This window comes from Notolepis coatsorum, assembly GCF_963971535.1.
Source record: "Notolepis coatsorum genome assembly, chromosome: 1".
NCBI classification, from domain to species: Eukaryota; Metazoa; Chordata; class Actinopteri; order Aulopiformes; family Paralepididae; genus Notolepis; species Notolepis coatsorum.
In genome coordinates, this window is record NC_140165.1 from 315,671,944 (window position 1) to 315,678,336 (window position 6,393).

The window sequence follows — 6,393 nt, forward strand, 5'->3', positions numbered from 1 at the left end:
ATATCAGGCATAAAATGGTTATGCGATTAAAATGCGATTAATTATATTAATTAACACTTTAATCGCCAAGGACGCCTAAACTCGTCATTCCCCGCCATGCTAATTCTGCCAATGACGCCGTAACACATCATTGAGATCAATATTTCAAAAATCTGTGATCGCAATCATATCTCTCCCCGGATACTTGAGATCTACTGTTGATCCCCTCTCAACTCTCCAACGGTTCAAGAGCGCCATCTGGTGGCCGATCGGCGGATCGCCCAAACCGGAAACAGAAACTGGTGCTCATCCAAATTCGGTCCGATCACTCGCTATAGGTCCTGGGACTCGAGCGCGACACAACAACACTCGATAAACAACATGATTTGGACGTATATACTATTATACAACCTGGAGATGGATCGCATATTTCAACATCCCATAATAGGAATATTTTTGCTCCACGCTCATCGCCCAACGGCCCGAGGAGACTGGGGTAAGTTTCAAAGTTTTCGATGTTCGTGTTCGATACAGGCCACGTGAGCGGATCGGCGCGGCCGAGAAATCCGCTCTTCGCTCTTTAAAGCTTGGTCCGCTCTGCTAATCGCTCATGTTGACCCCGCCCCCAAGTCGCTCTCCGCTCGCTCCCCGCTCACCTTGAATCGAGCGCTCCCCGCGCCAGATCGCTCGGCAGATTTTAATTTTTTTTGGAGCATGGTATAAATTAGCTCAAACTACAACAGTCTACACCCCCTGGGCCCCTTAACAATTGTTTGTATTGAGCCGCATTGTAATTGTACCCATTCTGCAATGTTAAATAACGTTGTTTATCCATTCACTAGCTCTATTAAGCGATGATAGGCTAGCCGAGCCACAATGCTATGGTCGCTGCCATTAACGTTAGCATGTAAGCTAACGACAACAACAATGGCGTCGATACTTTTTCTAACAGGAGTGAGTGACAAAGCCTGAACAGGATATCACAGGTTCACCCTTGGTTGAAAATGGCCTTCATGTTTGTACATCGCCATCTGTTGCTTTGGCATTGTACTGCATGTATATATTACATCAACAGTGTTAAACCACTGTGAGCGGCCTGGAGTGGATTGGAGCGGAGGAGAACTCTCGCTCCGGACGTCGCGCCGACTCCTCGCTCACGTCAAAACCGCCCGCTCCGCGCCCCGCGCCGCTCACGCGCCGCTCACATGGCTTGGTTCGATACAAACTGCTCTAATGATCATATCACCCACACTAGATGAATCATCTAACGTTGGCCACGGAATTATAAACGACCCCCCCCCCCCCCCCATCCGGTCAACATCAGATGATAAGTAGTAACTTCTAGAAGCACGTCCATTTGAATTTTTTTTATCTCGCGCCGATCGCTATCAAACTGTATTTGATCGTCAATATAATGCATTTAGGGCTATAAATCATGTTCTGGAGAATGCTGCAGAAAACGATAAAAACATATTTATACTTTAGACCGTATTTTAGTATGAATATGTGAATGAAAAAGTATAACGTTCCCACATCCTGAACGATAGATAATTGACGTTGAATGGGCCATAGTAATGTCAATTTAGCAATACAATTTAAAAAGTTATAGCCCTGCAAAGAAGGGGAACTTCTCCATAGACAAATAAAGCTGGCAGAGGACGGTATAATGATGTACATAAGCGTGGCAGAGAAAGTAGATACATTTTTTTAATCGCCTGACAGCACTAATTAAAATATATTTAGTTTTTAAGAATTCTTTTTTCTTTTTGTAAGTCTGCACAAGTGTGTTTTTGATGTATCTGTAAACAAGACCGAAAAATAAACTTCTTTCATTCATTCTTATGAAACTTCCATATTATCTCTGCTCTTTGATTGCTTTTAAGGTTTTAAATATGATGCTCCATACAAATGGAATGAACCTCATTGTTAGAGGTCATTCCATTAGAAGACTGACGCACGCAGAGCGGTTTGTAATCATGTTTTTAAACTGTCCGTGGGATAGTGGGGTATTGATTTGTGATCATGTTTTTAAACTGTCCGTGGGATAGTGGGGTATTGATTTTTAGCGAGAGTTGAAGATCATCCCAAGAAGCCGGCGCATTAACCATTTCACTACCAGTTTCAAGTTTCAAGTTTGTTTATTATTTGTCAGAACAAAATACAGAATACTTTATAATGAAATGCTTGTTTCTGTATGAGCCCCTGAGAGTGTGCTACATACAATAAAAAGAAATTAAGAAGTAAAGGGTAGGTAAAGTCAATTTATACAACGGCATGCAAATTTCTCTATTCTGATTGGCTGAAACAGTCCATTTACACGTATGTATAGGGACCATTCCACGCTCCTGGTCCCAGGACCCGCCCACAACCGAATCACATCACTCCGTGTCTCCGCCGTGCGGATTCTTCGGAGAAAACAAGATGGCGGACAATAATCTTTAACAAATGGATATGTTGATAGCGTCATAACGACTAAATATAAATCAATTCTGTCACGGCGAATGTCTTAGTCCTTTAAACAATGTTGGATGATGTAATTGATGGGTCATGAGTCATTTTAGAACAAAAGAAAAATCGTGGATTGATTGATTGATTATTTGCAATTTTATTTAAAATGTCTTCTTCCTTCCTGCAGCGCTCACTCTCACACTGTCCGACGCTGGCGTACCCACCCACCCCCACACAAACACACACACACACACACACACACACACGCACACACTCCTGTCTGCAACGCGGATGAGAGTCAGACTGTAGAAGCAGCTGAGTGCTGAGCTGTTCTAAGTGAGCATGGCCTATTGAGTTGATTGATTGCTAATTTTATTACTGTACGCTTGGTTTCCAACTGGTTAAGTTTAGGCCCTCTACAGTAGGTTTAAAAAAATAAATAAAAAAATAGGGCGAAGAAAACTTTTTAATTTGTTTTACCTACTTTCTATAGAAGCATCTAAGAATGAAGTTCTATAGAAAGTAGGTCTGCATCCCCTTAACAATTGTGTGTATTGAGCCGTACTGTATTGTACCCATTCTGCATCTGGTAAAATGTTCAATCAATCAATCATTCCAATAACAACCACTAACTTCATAATTAAAAACTAAAGAAAAGTTGGATGTGTTAGTTGGTTGGATGTCTTAGTTGAAAGGCAGTTGGATGTGTTAGTTGGTTGGATGTCTTAGTTGAAAGGCAGTTGGATGTGTTAGTTGGTTGGATGCACTTCCGAGCTGCTTCCACATGGAGGCAATTTCTCTTTTTTGTTGTTGTGGGAACTGCTTTTTCTGGCGGATGGTTTTTTCAATAAATCTTCGATTAATGTGTGTTTATTGTATAGCAATAAGGTTGGATGAATGTGGCAGTTGTATAAAAGCATTACACCACTTGCAGTCGTGATTTGTGAACAATAAACCATGCCTAGGGGGGTCTAACGACCACCCCTAGGCATGGTTTATTGTTCACAAACCACTCCTGCGCGTGATGTAATGCTTAAATACATACCGGTATATACAATATACAATACAGAGTAAAATGAGTAACGGACCACGTGAGGTAGAATGCAGAGGTACAAAACTTGGGGTAGGGTGCAAATGAGGTATGAATGTGGTGCAAATCTCTTTAATAATAGATAAATATAAAGTGTGTTAAAGTGAGTGGTAAGGTGAGTGTTTGTTTAATGTGAGTGTGTACATGTGGACGTGTGTGTAGATGATGGGTTTTTACTAGTGCTGTCAATAGATAAAAAAAAAAGTAACTAATTAATCACACAATTTTCTGTAATTAATCTAGATTAATCTTGATTGCAATGGAAAGCACTAGATGTTTTAAACATGTCAGTAAATTTGTATAACACAGAAAAAAACACTACCTTCTTGTCTGTATGCACACACACGCATACACATAGCAGGGGGAGAGGGAGTGAGAACACAAACACAGAAAACACACAGAGAACAGGGGGAGAGGGAGTGAGAACACACAGAAAACACAGAGAGAACAGGGGGAGAGGGAGTGAGAACACACACACAGAGAACAGGGGGAGAGGGAGTGAGAACACACACAGAAAACACACAGAGAACAGGGGGAGAGGGAGTGAGAACACACACAGAAAACAGGTGGACACAGACATGGAGAGAGAGAACACCTAGTGTAACTGAGGGGTACAATTCCCTGACTGTATTAATCAAGTATGGTATCATTAAACCACTACCGTCTTATGTACATTACTGGCCATACCGTACACAAGTATATCAGATGAGAACTCCTCCACAATGATACGGTTTCCACACAAATACTTGTTTAGAATATTTATTACATCAAAGGTATTATATTACATTACTTAGATGCGCTTATAAGGCAAAGAATGTGCATAGGCAAGTCAATATGGATATTAGGAATTATATCTCTGGTACTCTGGGGAGATAGCTGGAAGGGGGGTACTACCGGTTGTAAGCCAGCAGGGGGAGGCAATGCTCTATGCAAAGTCAATGGTTCCACAGGCGATCTTACTCCCTGTGTCAGCGGGGAAAGGCAGCTGTAATCCCAGTGTGAGCGCCGCACCGGTGAAGCCGTGGAGTCTCTCCTTGAGACGGGCTCGAGTGATGTCCTCACGGTAGATCCCACACAGCAGCGGGGTAGACGGTTCTCTGCTCCAGCAGCTTGGTCAAAGCAATGAAGAATAATAATCCTGCCGGAAAGTGGCTCTGCAATCACCGGTGTAACTCCTCCGTGGTCGCGGTGGTTCACAGTTGAACTTGACGTTAATACTATCCTATTTGCACGCGGCTATAAGTGCTCTATTTAGACGCACAATTACTCACTCCACGTGGTCTTTGACTCGTAATGAAGGCTTTTACTAGCAAATAGCGAACGATACGTTCTATTTGGGGCAATACGAGCCCTACTGCACCGCACGTTGCATAGTGGGTGAGACGTCACTTGGGTAACCGAACAAGACTGAACTCCAACTCGAACTGAAAAGGACGAACTCAGTATTCACCTACGCCATATTTATATGTACGGGGAATAAAATAGTACCATCTCCTTTCTGTCGCCGTATCCCTGGGCAAGAAGCGGGCATGTTGAGACAAGTCATGTCGGTAGCTTTGAAGTCGGCTCTAGAAGCACGGCACTGGCGCTGGTGGCACGCCATCCAATAGGAGAATGAACTATTATGGGCTATAGTAGGCTAAAGGGATATTCCGTGTATATGTACAAGGAATATACAAGGGATATCAAACGATATACAAATACTATGCAATATATATCAATAAATACATATATTCGGTTTAATCTGACCCTTTGTAACACCTAGGATGGCTTAGAGTAGACGACAGAGTACAGCAACTTGCAATGGGCCTGGTCTACAAGATACACTACACGACCAAGGTACCCATGTACATGTCAAAATACTTCCCAAAGGTCAGTGAATACCACGATCACAACACCAGAGGGAGCTCCACAAATCATGTTAAACCCAGATTCGGCTCAAACAAGGGACTAAACACGTTTCGCAATTATGCCACATCAATGTGGAACGCCCTACCCAAAGCTGTAAAGGAATGTGAATCACTACCCACTTTCAAAAACACTCTCAAAAAACACCTAAGGAAAGGGAGACTGCAACTCGAAACTGGCCCCTGTAAATGTCCGAACACAACCCCCTCCAATGTACAGTAAATTACCAAGTATGGTCTTGTCAATAATCCAATGTACAGTTTTGTTTGTACAGTTGTACAGTGTCCCCCCCCCACCCCTCCTACCCAACCCCCCCCCCCTCTCCTACCCAACCCCCCCCCCCCCCCCCCACCCACCCAACCACCTCCAATGTACAGTCCCCCCCCACCCCCACCTACCCAATCCAATGTACAGTTTCTACGTCAAATGAATATACTTTTTTTTCTGGACTCTTTTTGTATCACAAACAGTACTGTAATTGCAAATCTGGTATGTCATAAATGTATAGATGTAGCAGTACTGTCTATCTGTATGTCATGTATGTCATATATGTTACGATGAATTGAAAATGGGGGACCCTGATGTAAACAAGACTAAAGTCTTTCTCTGGTCTGCATCCCCTTAACAATTGTATGTATTGAGCTGTACTGTACTGTACCCATTCTGCAATCTGTTAATACAGTTTTCAATCAATCAATCAATCACACACATGGGGGAGAGGGAGTGGAACACACACACACACACACACACACACAGCAGGGGGAGAGGGAGTGAGAACACAAACACACAGCAGGGGGAGAGGGAGTGAGAAAACACAGGTGGACACAGACATGGAGAGTGAGAACACACACACACACACACACACGACAGAGGAGGGAGAAACAAGAAAGAAACAACTTACCTGCAAGGTTCAAGTAGTTGCTCCAGCTTTTGCAGTTTGGCAACAAGCTCCTGTTCAGTCACCATGG